This window comes from Cervus elaphus, chromosome 5, assembly GCF_910594005.1.
Source record: "Cervus elaphus chromosome 5, mCerEla1.1, whole genome shotgun sequence".
In the NCBI taxonomy this organism is placed as follows: domain Eukaryota; kingdom Metazoa; phylum Chordata; class Mammalia; order Artiodactyla; family Cervidae; genus Cervus; species Cervus elaphus.
Window position 1 is genome coordinate 56850489 of NC_057819.1, and position 13629 is coordinate 56864117.

General features: G+C 40.4%; 1 protein-coding gene across 5 annotated transcripts in view; it reads right to left on the reverse strand.

Moving 5' to 3' along the window:
• Window positions 1-13629, reverse strand: part of ANAPC10 (anaphase promoting complex subunit 10) — a 211975-nt gene that overhangs the window by 194475 nt on the left and 3871 nt on the right. The window lies entirely within an intron of this gene.

The following is a 13629-nucleotide window of genomic DNA, read 5'->3' on the forward strand; positions in this document are numbered from 1 at the left end:
GCAAAAAGGGGAATGTAAAACATTAAACAGAAACCTCATTAAGCAGAGCTGGGAGACCAGCAGGGAGAGCTGACATGCCCTGGGACCACAGCAGAGCCAAAGAGGAAGAAGAAAGGTTCCTATTCTTCCCTGGCAGGGACTCAGCCAATGAAAAGCCGTGGATTCTTTGTTTACTAGAGACTCCCCCCAACTTCCTTTTCTTTATAAAAGTATGCTCCTTCCCCGTCACATGGGAATTTGCATGTGGCTTGCCATGGCTGCAGACCCCAAACCGCAATTTTCCGCTAACGCTGAATAAATCCCTTTGTTGGAGAAATGTCTAACAGTCCATTCATTTCAGGTCAAAAGAAAAAATATTTGCACACAAAAGTTATTAGGACCATGTTTTCTTGGTTGTTGGCTTTAATTTTTTAAGAAGAACTTCTAAATATATTCTGAAGTATATATTCAAACCCAGTTTCTTGAACTTTTTACAAGCTGATAATAAGAATGACCCACATGTCCTACAAAATCTTCAGAAATATAACAGGCTTTATTAAGTCCACTATGTCAAGAAGCAACAGATAGAACCAGACATGGAACAACAGGCATGGAACAAAATTGGGAAAGGAGTACTTCAAGGCTATATATTCTCACCCTGCTTATTTAACTTCTATGCAGAATACATCATGCAAAATGCTGGGATGAATGAAGCACAAGCTGGAATCAAGATTGCCAGGAGAAATATAATAACCTCAGATACAAAGATGACACTCCCCTCATGGCAGAAAGCGATAGAAAACTAAAGAGCCTCTCGATGAAGGTGAAAGAGAACAGTGAAAAAGCTGGCTTAAAACTCAACATTAAAAAAACTAAGATCATGGCAAGAGCTCCCGTCACTTCATGGCAAACAGATGGGGAAACAATGCAAACAATGACAGGCTATTTTCTGGGCTCCAAAATCACTGTGGATGGTGACTGCAGTCATGAAATTAAAAGACGCTTGCTCCTTGGCAGAAAAGCTATGACAAAACTAGACAGCCTATTAAAAAGCAGAGACATCACTTTGCAGACAAAGGTCTGTATGGTAAAAGCTATCGTTTTTTCAGTAGTCATGTATGGATGTGAGAGTTGGACCATAAACAAGGCTGAGAGCCCACGGACTGATGCTTTTGAATTATGGTGTTGGAAAAGACTCTTGAGAGTCCCCTGGACTGCAAAGAGATCAAACCAGTCAATGTTAAAGGAAATCAACTCTGAATATTCATTGGAAGGACTGATGCTGAAGCTAAAACTTCAATACTTCAGCCACCTGATGCGAAGAGCCGACTCATTAGAAAAGACCCTGATGCTGGGAAAGACTAAAGGCAGGAGGAGAAGGGGATGACAGAAGACAAGATAATTGGATGGCATCACTGACTCAATGGATGACATGAGTTTGAGCAAGCTCTGGGAGATGGTGAAGGACAGGGAAGCCTGGCAGGCTGTAGTCCACGGGGTCGCAAAAAGTCGGACATGACTGAACGACTGAACAATGCCATACTTAATGTGACAAGAAAAAAAGACAACTTAAAAATATTTTCAAAAGTCATATACAATTTGAAACCAAGTGTTTCTTATTAACATCTGATTAATCAAAAATTAAATTTACCCAGAATTCTAAATTATCCAGTCATTCCCAATAATGGAAAACTATCCTATATAGTTCTTTCTGATTAAAACCACAATAATTTACAGTAATTAAAACATAATTTTCTCGTGGCTGATTCATGTTAATGTATGGCAAAAACCACCACAATACTGTAATTACCCTCCAATTAAAATAAATAAATTTTTTAAAAAACATAATTTTCTGATATGTATTAAGCTGAATCTACTAAATCCATTTCAACTATCACCTGAGTGAAATACTGAGTATTTCCAAAGAAGAAAATGACAATTTTGCAAAGCCATCTACCACCAACCATGCTATAGCAGTGAGGTAAATCTGTATCTCCCAAAGACTGATACTAACATTTTGGAAGTTTATTAAAATTCTCCCTTATATCAGTGCTCTCCTGAATTACTGCATGTCTCTTAACTCAGTTCTTTACCTCAAATCTTGCCTCACTTCAGGCCATCCTCCGCAATTCTCAAATGTGAAAACTGCTATTGTGCTAAAACTGTTCAGTGGCACATACTATATATACAATATGTTTTAAAGTCCCCTATGATCACGTCTCCTCCTAACTAGTTCCACCTATGCTACTTTGCTCTGTTCTAGTCTCACTGACTATTCACAATTCTTTGAAAGCTCCATGTTTTCATAGTAGCTAGGCTGTATATCTTTGCACAGACTGTTCCTCTTGCCTTTAGGTCCTTCCTCAGTGACATTCTACCTCACCCCTCACACCAGATATGAATCACCTCCATAAACACGTCCCTGATTCTCCAAGGCGGTCCTCCTGGCCTCTCCTCTGGCCACCACTGCACTGAGCCCATCCTTAGTGGAGAGCATTGTGACCTAGTACAGACCAACTGCCTTGAATCCCAGCATCCCCACTTACCAGGTGATATTCGCCAGGTTACTTAACTTTTCTGGGCTCTAGTTTCCTGATTTAGAAAACGATTAAAAAAATAACAGTAAGCAATATTTCATATGACTTTTGGAGACTTTACTGAGATAGTTGTTTATTTTATACACGCAAAGTACTCAGAACAGAACCTCACTCTAACAATTATACATGACTACATTGTATAATAATGACTAATTATTACTTTCTCCACTAGACTGTGAACTCCTTGACAACAAGGTCTTTTGTATTTTTTAATCTCTAACAGTGTTAGAGATTTTGGCAACTGTCTATTGACTTAAACTGAAAAATATCTTACTATAAAGAACCAAAGTAAGAGTTAAACAACTTTCTCAAGCTGTTTCTCATTAATAAAGAGTATTCAGTCATTCATAACATGTGAAACAATAATCACAATTATATTTCACTGACGAACCCAGAGCTAAAAACCACAGCAATAAAACACATGATAGTGCACTGATGAATTTCCTGACTCTCCCACCCAACACGTTCTTAAGTGACCCCACCATTCTCCCGGCAGCGTCAGCTACTGTTCTGCCCTGCAGCCCCAAGATGCCAGACAGCGGGGCATCTTCAGGGAACCAATGACTTCTACGTGTTGCCCTCGGCCAAGCCCCACAGCAGAAAACAATGTGAACTGGCACTGACTCCTACCCTGTTACTGAGATTAGCATGGCACCAGTTGAATTACGCTACTAAGTAAAGCAACAGGAGATACTCAATCTGAGCAAAATTCACAGAAACATTTGGTGTTATAAAGAATATTAGAAACTTCTGAAGCAGTCTAGAAGCTGGCAAAAGCCACCACCCTTAAACAACAAAAAATGGCTAGATAAACCAAAATCTCATAATTTTTATTGCAGACATGAGCCCTTAAAACTATGCAGCAACCAAATACCCTGAAACCCAAGAAGGATCAGTTTGCAGGTAGGGAGAGAAAGGATGGACAGCCAGTCCCAACTGTGGTAGAGCATGGGAGGAAGAAACAGCGACCCAATACACACATAAAAAGGAATCAGGTAGAACTTTAACAAACTGCTAAAGGCTAAGTGTGGGCTATCATAAAAGAATAGCAGCCCTGGGAGTCTCAAACACAAGGTGAATTCACACTGACTCTTAGATTCTTTTCTAAGAGCCCTCACTGTGCACATAAGAGGACACTTTGTGGGGAGAACAGGAAATTGGAAAGTCAGTGGTACAAGCATGCAAGAGGGGACTGACTGCCACTGCAGGAAAAGCAAAAACCCATCCTCCCCTCAAAGCCTTCTCTCCTACAGAAAAAGAACTTAAGCTGCTAAGGGAACAGAATCAAACCTGCTGACTCCAGCACACAGACACAGATCCATGCTTGCTGGGAGAGAACTATAAGGAAAAAACCCTCTACACTGGAAAAGGAGCAGGAAACACTCCTTCCTCTGGGACAGGACAGAAAACTCTCCCCTAGGAAACATCAGAGTTTCGCTATCATAGATCAAAGTGAAGTGAAAGTCACTCAGTCGTGTCCGACTCTTTGCGACCCCATGGACTATACAGCCCATGGAATTCTCCAGGCCAGAATACTGGAGTTGGGTAGCCTTTCCCTTCTCCAGGGCATCTTCCCAACCCAGGGATCGAACCCAGGTGTCCCACGTTGCAGGCAGATTCTTTACCAGCTGTGCCACAAAGACCAGAGTTTCGCTATCATAGGTAGGAGAGACCAAAACACTGAGAAGGTCCCACCCTGGAGACCAGGCACATACAAGCTATCTAGGATTGAAGCTGGATGAGAAAACAGAGAAGTCCTGCCTCTGAGCCTCTGCAATGAGTAACAACCATCACATTTTACTGCTGGAGGCAGGGCAAGAGCATGCAGAGAGACACCCTTGCAGCCCAGGGACAGAAAGATAACTGAAAATGATTATGGAGGAGGAACACTAAGAAAAATCGTCTGGCACAGCTGCCCCTGCCACTAACACTGGAATCTTTAGAGGAATCTGAAGCCTATGATACTGAAGGTAACCATAACAAAACAAACCAAAAATAAAAACAATCTAAAAACCAGGTCAATTCCTTACTCAACTTCCACTATAAAAGTCTGACAGTAAAAAAGAGATAATCATTTCAGAGTGTAAATACCATTTTTTTCAATATCTACTAATGTTTCAGTCCAGTTCAGTCACTCAGTTGTGTCTGACTCTTTATGACCCCATGAACTGCAGCACGCCAGGCCTCCCTGTCCATCACCAACTCCCAGAGTCTATCCAAACTCATGTCCATTGAGTCGGTGATGCCATCCAACCATCTCATCCTCTGTCATCCCCTTCTCCTTCTGCCCTCAATCTTACCCAGCATCAGGGCCTTTTCAAATGAGTCAGCTTTTCACATCAGGTAGCCAAAGTACTGGAGTTTCAGCTTTAGCATGAGTCCTTCCAATGAATACTCAGGATTGATCTCCTATAGGGTGGACTGGTTTGATCTCCTTGCAGTCCAAGTAACTCTCGAGAGTCTTCTCCAATACCACACTTCAAAAGCATCAATTCTTTGGTGCTCAGCTTTCTTTACAGTCCAACTCTCACATCCATACATGACTACTGGAAAAACCATAGCCTTGACTAGATCGACCTTTGATGACAAAGTGATGTCTCTGCTTTTTAATATGCTGTCTAGGTAGGTCATAACTTTCCTTCCAAGGAGTAAGCGTCTTTTAATTTCATGGCTGCGGTCACCATCTGCAGTGATTTTGGAGCCCAAAAAAAAAAGTCCGCCACTGTTTCCACTGTCTCCCCATCTATTTGCCATGAAGTGATGGGACCAGTAGCCATGATCTTAGTTTTGTGAATGTTGAGCTTTAAGCCAACTTTTTCACTCTGCTCTTTCACTTTCATCAAGAGGCTCTTTAGCTCTTCACTTTCTGCCATAAGGGTGGTGTCATCTGCATATCTGAGGTTATTGACATTTCTCCCCACAATCCTGATTCCAGACTGTGCTTCATCCAGCCCAGTGCTTCTCATGATGTACTCTGCACATAAGTTAAACAAGCAGGGTGACAATATACAGCCTTGACGTACTCCTTTTCCTATTTGGAACCAGTCTGTCGTTCCATGTCCAGTTCTAACTGTTACTTCCTGACCTGCATACAGATTTCTCAAGAAGCAGGTCAGATGGTCTGGTATTCCCATCTCTTTCAGAATTTTCCACAGTTTAGCATTCAGTAAGCATTTACGACAGACTTCCCAGGTGGTGCTAGCGGTAAAGAACCCGCCTGCCAATATAGGACACTTAAGAGATGAGCGTTCAATCCCTGGGTCAGGAAGATACCTTGGAGAAGGGCACAGCAACCCACTCCGGTATTCTTGCCTGGAGAATCCCATGGAGAGAGGAGCCTGGCGGGCTACAGTCCATGGGGTCACAGAGTCAGACACGACTGAAGCTGGACATGACTTGGCACAGCACATTTGAGAGAAAGACACAAACAAACAAGAGACACAAGTATTATCCAAAGATGAAGCAATCACCAGGGATAGACTCAGACGAACCAGATGTTTAAATTAACAAACAGGGACTTTAAATAGCTATGATTAATATGTTAACGAATTTAGAGGAAAAGGTAGATGAAACAAAGAAACAGGGAATTTCAACAAAGGAAAGACTCCTTTAAGAGTCAAATGAAAAAGCTATAAATAAAAAACATAGCAGAGATGAACGATTCCTTAGAATCACTAGTAGATTCAATAAAATCAAAGAAAGAAGTAGTAGACTTGAAGCTAGACCAATTAAAAAACGCAAAGCAAAACACTAAGAAGACAAAAAAAGGGGGGGAATAGAGCACCTAAAGCAAAGGGACAAATACCAAATAGTTTACCAAAATTAAACACTCTGCTGCTTTAGAACTCAACATTCAAAAAAACTAAGATCATGGCATCTAGTCCCATCAGATGGGGAAACAATGGAATCAGTAATAGACTTTATTTTCTTGGCTCCAAAATCACTGTGGACGGTGACTGCAGCCATGAAATTAAAAGATGATTGCTCCTTGTAAGGAAAGCTATGATAAACCTAGACAGCGTCTTAAAAAGTAGAGACATCACTTTGCCGACAAAAGTACTGTCTAATCAAAGCTATGGTTTTTCCAGAAGTCATGTATGGATGTGAGAGTTGGACCATAAAGAAGGCTGAGCACCAAAAAGTTGATGTTTTCAAACTGTTGGGCTGGAGAAGACTCTTGAGAGTCCCTTGGACAGTAAGGAGATCAAACTAGTCAATCCTAAAGGAAGTCAACTCTGAATATTTATTGGAAGGACTGTTGGTGAGGCTCCAACACTTTGGCCACCTGATGCAAAAAGTCAACTCACTGAAAAAGACCCTGATGCTGGGAAAGATTTGAGGGCAGAAGAAGAAGGGGGTGATAGAAGATAAGATGGTTGGATGGCATCATCGACTCAATGGACATGAGTCTGAGCTAACTGCGGGAGATAGTGAAGGACAGTGAAGCCTGGTGAGCTGCAATCCATGGGGTTGTAAACAGCTGTATACAACTGAGTAACTGAACAACAACAAAAGCATATGTATAATTAGATTCCCAGAAAGATGAGGATGGGGCAAAAGAAAAACTACAAGAAATAATGGCAGTGAATTTTCAAAATAATGCAGGACATCAAACCAGAAGATCCAAGAATCTCAATGAATGTCAAGCAGGATTAAACACACACACACACCCACCCACACACACTCACACACTTCATATCTTTACTGTTAAATATTAAAGATAAAATCTTAAAAGAAGGTGGGGGAAAAAAGCCACATTGACTAGAGCAGACTTTTCTTTAGAAACTACATAATCCAGAGACAGAATATCTCTAAGACATAGAGATGCTAACCTAGAATTTCATGCAAGGAAAATATACCACAGTAATAAAAAGCAAAATGAAAATGTTTTCAACCAAACACTGCTAGCAGACCTGCAATATAAAAACTGTAAAGAGAGTTCTTCAGGCAGGAAGAATATGATATCAGACAGAAACCTGGATCTATTCAAAGAAAGAAAAAGTTCCCAAAATTGAAAAAGTTAAACGTAAAAGGTTTTGTTTTTAAATCACTCCAAAACATAATTGATCTTTTAAAAGAAAAATAGCATCAAGGTATCCTGAAGGTTTTAAATATGCAAAAAATAAAATGTATGTCAAAATAGCATAAAGGATAGGAGAGAGAAATTGGAAGTACATTGTTAAAGGATTTGTATGCCTTATCTATAGCAGTAGTATATTACTTGAAGGTAAACTGTGACAAAGATATACAGTGAAATCCTAGGGCAGTCCCTCAAAAAATTTCAAAAAGGAGGTACAACTTATGGGTCAGTTGAAAGATAAGAGAGTCACAAAAAATACTGAATTTATCCAAAATCAGGTTAAAAAGGAGGGGAAAAAATGGACAAATCCCCCAATTTCAAGACAGTAGTTTTAAATCTAATTTCACCAATAGGTATATTAGGTGTAAATGATCTAAACACTCAGTTATAAGACAAAGAATGTCAGGCTGGATTTTAAAAAAAACCGTCTATATTAAATCCACTTCAAATAAAAAGAGACACAGAATTTAAAAGGAAAAGGAAAAAGAGCCTGATTTGTTTTTTTTCTTTTTTTTTTTCATTTATTTTTATTAGTTGGAGGCTAATTACTTTACAATATTGTAGTGGTTTTTGCCATACATTGACATGAATCAGCCATGGATTTACATGTGTTCCCCATCCCCATCACCCCTCCCACCGCCCTCTCCATCCCATCCCTCTGGGTCTTCCCAGTGCACCAGCCCTGAGCACTTGTCTCATGCATCCAACCTGGGCTGCTGATCTGTTTCACCCTTGATAGTATACTTGTTTCAGTGCTATATTCTCTCAGAACATCCCACCCTCGCCTTCTCCCACAGAGTCTAAAAGTCTGTTCTGTTCATCTGTGTCTCTTTTTCTGTTTTGCATATAGGGTTATCGTTACCATCTTTCTAAATTCCATATATATGTGTTAGTATACTGTACTGGTCTTTATCTTTCTGGCTCACTTCACTCTGTATAATGGGCTCCAGTTTCATCCATCTCATTAGAACTGATTCAAATGAATTCTTTTTAATGGCTGAGTAATATTCCATGGTGTATATGTACCACAGCTTCCTTATCCATTCGTCTGCTGATGGGCATCTAGGTTGCTTCCATGTCCTGGCTATTATAAACAGTGCTGAGATGAACATTGGGGTACACGTGTCTCTTTCAGATCTGGTTTCCTCGGTGTGTATGCCCAGGAGTGGGATTGCTGGGTCATATGGCAGTTCTATTTCCAGTTTTTTAAGGAATCTCCACACTGTTCTCCAAAGTGGCTGTACTAGTTTGCATTCCCACCAACAGTGTAAGAGGGTTCCCTTTTCTCCACACCCTCTCCAGCATTTATTGAAGAGCCTGACTTGTAAAGAGCACGGACAATGTTATTCTCACTCACAACAACAAAAATAAAAAAGCTGGATTAACTGAACATTCAAAAAATTCAACATTCAAAAAGCTAAGATCACGGCAAATGGTTGGATCACTTCATGGCAAATAGATGGGGGAACAATGGAAACAGAAAGAAATTATTTAGGGGGGAGGGCCTCCAAAATCACTGCAGATAGTGACTGCAGCCATGAAATTAAAAGATGCTTGCTCCTTGGAAGAAAAGCTATGACCAACCTAGACAGCATACTAAAAAGCAGAGACACTATTTTGCCGACAGAGGTCCGTCTAGTCAAAGCTATGGTTTTTCCAGTAGTCATGTATGGATGTGAGAGTTGGACTGTGAAGAAAGCTGAGCACTGAAGAATTGATGCTTTTGAACTATGGTGTTGGAGAAGACTCTTGAGAGTCCCTTGGACTGCAAGGAGATCAAACTAGTCTATCCCAAAGGAAAACAGTCCTGAATATTCATTGGAAGGACTGATGCTGAAGCTGAAACTCCAATACTTTGGCCACCTAATGCAAAGAGCTGACTCATTTGAAAAGACCCTGATGCTGGGAAAGATTGAAGGCAGGAGGAGAAGGGGACAACAGAGGATGAGATAGTTGGATGGCATCACAGACTCAATGGACATGGGTTTAGGTGGACTCCGGGAGTTGGCGATGTACAGGAGGCCTGGCGTGCTGCAGTCCATGGGGTCGCAAAGAGTCAGACACAACTGAGCGACTGGACTGAACTGAACTGAAAACCAATAATTATTTAGGTCCAACAGAGGCCACAAGGCAAACCACCACTCAGAAAACTGAAGAAACAGAAAACAGAGACTCACATCTTACCAGGAGCAGAAACTACCACTGGAGTTAGCAACTGGTAGGAAACTCAACAACAGGGAAAACTTAAGAGTAATTACCAATTGGCTAACTGCTGGAGACTGAGTACAGACTAGCTGGAGAGCGTAAGAACACCTGGATGCCCAGCCTTAGAGAGCACTCCACATCTTCAGGAATTTTACCTCTAGGAGCCCCATCAGTTTCTCTTTATGGTAAAGATCAGAGAAAATTCTCCGGTGACTCCTGCAGATAGAGGAGGAAGGTGATCATTGTGAATCACACCAAAAGCATTCTCCTTCCCATAACAAAGGCCTGAATTAAAGGAAAACTGTTTTAACAGAGCCTAACCGGTATGTTTTTTTTGTTGCTGTTCTTTTTTCACCACAGCCTGACACAGGGGGCTTCCCTGGCAGCTCAGACAGTGAAGAATTCGCCTGCAACGCAGGAAACCTGGGTTTGATCCCTGGGTTGGGAAGATCCCCTGGAAGACGGCATGGCACCCTACTCCAGTATTCTTGCCTGGAGAATCCCATGGACAGAGGAGCCTGGAGAGCTGCAGTCCATGGGGTCGCAAAGAGTCAGACACAACTGAGCAACTAAACACAGTACAGCACAGCTGACACAGGGAAAGGAAAACACCTGACTACACCCTGCTCTAGCCTTGTCTCACCTAAGTGGGGTAAGAAAAGGGGAGAAGCACCTGTGAAGATCACAGGCATGGACACAGGCCCACTAAAAGACTGAGATCTAATGCATAGGATTACAGAACACTTCCATTCTCCCCATAACAACACCATATCAACAGGACTCCAATACAGTATCAGTAGGCTAAATTCAAAGACCTGCAAGCTTAGATGCCATTTAAGGAGTCTCTAGAGAGGGCAATGGCACCCCACTCCAGTACTCTTGCCTGGAAAATCCCATGGACGGAGGAGCCTGGTAGGCTGCAGTCCATGGGGTCACCAAGAGTCAGACACAACTGAGCAACTTCACTTTCATTTTTCACTTTCATGCATTGGAGAAGGAAATGGCAACCCACTCCAGTGTTCTTACCTGGAGAATCCCAGGGACGGGGGAGCCTGGTGGGCTGCCATCTATGGGATCACGCAGAGTTGGACACGACTGAAGTGACTTAGCAGTAGTAGCAGCAGAGAAATTGAAAGATAACAAGGGAGACAAAAACAAGGACCTTAAAGGAATTTTAGCCTCTCAATCTTAAGCCTTTATCCATCAGGCAGAAAAATCAGTCAATGTATGATTGAACTGAACCAGCACCATTAATCAGCTATATTAATTTGATATTTAGAGATTATTTCATCCAATGACAGCAGAATACATGGTTATTCTCAAGTTTATGTGTAACATTAACCAAAATGGACGACATTTTGGGCTATAAAACACACATAGAAAGATTCAAACAAACAAAAATCATACAAATTGTACTCCCAGACCACAACAAAATTAAATTAAAAATCAATAACAGAAAGCAGTGCTTTCTGAAGTTTACTGCGTTTATAGCATGAAATATATATATATTAGAACAGAAGAAAGCTCTAAGATCAATAATTTAAGTGTTCACCTTAGAAAACTAGAAAAAGAGGAGCAAATTAAATTCAAAATAAGCAGGAGAAAGAAATAAAAACAGGAAATTAAGAGAGAAAAATCACCAATACTGCAAAGTTGGTTCTTTGAAAAGCTCAATAAAATCAATAAACCTCTAACCAGGCTAAACAAGAAAAAAAGAAAGAAGACATAAATTACTAATACAAGAAACAAAAGAGGGGCCATCACTGTTGATCCCATGGATAAAAGGGTAATAAAAGAGTATTATAAGGAGCTCCAACCACAAACTTGATAAATAAAATGGACCAATTCCTTGAAAGACACAATCCAGCAAAACTCACACAAGGAACAGGTAATTTGAATAAGCCGTTATCTATTATAAAAATTGAATCAAAAATTAATAACCTTCCAAAGAAATCACTAGGCCTAAATGGTTTCACTGGTGACTTCTGTCAAACATTTAAGGAAGAAATAATACCGAGTGTCCAAAATTTCTTTCAGAAAAGAGAAGCAGGGGGAATACTTTCTGACTGATTCCGTAAGGGTAGCATTACTGTAATAATAAAACCAGACAAAGACACTACAAGAAAGGAAAATTAAAGAATAATATCTCTCATGAACACAGATGCAAAAATTCTCAAGAAAATATTAGCAAATCGAATGTATGTATAAAAAATTATTCACCATAATCAATTAGAATTTAATCCAGGTATGCAAAGTTGGTTCAATGTTCTAAAATTAATATAATCCATCAAAACAACAGGCTAAATGAGAAAAAACATATTATCATACTAATAGATGTTGAGAAAGCATCTGACAAATTCAACACTCATTCAAAACAAAACTCTATCAGCACATCTACAGAAATTAGGTAGACTTCCTCAGCTTTATATATCCACAAGAAACAACAGCTAACACCATATTTGGGGCTTCCCTGGTGGCTCAGCAGTAGAAGGTCCACCTCTAAATGCAGAAGACACAGGTTCAATCCCCGGGTCAGGTAGATCCCTTGGAGAAAGAAATGGCAACTCCAGTATTCTTGCCTGGAAAATCCCATGGACAGAGAAGCCTAGGGGGCTACAGTCCATTGGACTACAAAAAAAGAGTCGGACACGACTTGCAACTAAACAACAACAATCCTTTTTGCCACTTCTATGTGACATCATATTCAAAGTCTTAGCTAATGCAATAAGACAAGAGAAGGAAATAAAAGGTATAGACTGGAAAGAAGAAATAAAAATAAATGAACCCAGCTATTCTACTCCTAAGTATCTACTCAAGAAAAATAAAAATATATGTCTACACAAAAACCTGGACATAAATGCTTATGGTAGCTTCCTCCATAATCACTAAATATTGGAAACAACCTTATCTTAGTTAACTTAGCACCTTCAAACACCAAACATGCATTATTTCACAATTTCTATGAGACAGGAATTTGGGACCAGTTTGATTATCCAGTGGCTGGAGGATCCATTCTAAGGTGGCTTAATCATATGACTGTTGCCAAGAGGCCCCAGCTCGCCACTGGCTGTTGTCAGAGGGCCATGTTTCTCGCCATCTCAACCTCTCCACGGATCCCCTTGTTTCCTCACAAAATGGGAGCTAGTCTCCCCTAGACTATGTGATCCAAACAAGAGTGTGGCAGAGCCCTGATGTCTTTTATGATCTAGTCTCAGAAATCACATACCATCATGTCTGCCATGTTCTCCGGGTCCCAGAGACTCACCCTGACACAATGTGGGAGAGGTCATCAAAAGGGCATGAAAACCAGCAAACAGGAATCACTGGTACCACTTGGGAAGCTGACTACCACAAACCTAAAGGTCCATTAACTGGTGAATAGGTAACAAACTGGGATACATCCATACGGTGGAATAGTAATCAGCAATAAAAAGGAACCAACTCCAAAAGGAAAAATCACAAATGTACTATACTAAGTGAAAGAAGTTAAGACCTCAAAAGCTACATAAAATATGGTTACATTTATATAGCATTCTGAGAAAGGTAAAAACCAAAGAGACACAAAACAGATCAAGCTGTCAGTGGTAGGGGACGGGGCAAAAGACTGACCACAAAGAGACAAGGAAATTTCTTTACACGATGAAAATGACCTGTATTTAATTGTGATGGTGCTTTGATTTGTGACATGCTGGTTAAAATTCATATAACTATACATACAAAAAGGGTGAGCTTTTCTTAAGTAAATTATACCTCAAATTACTCATAAAA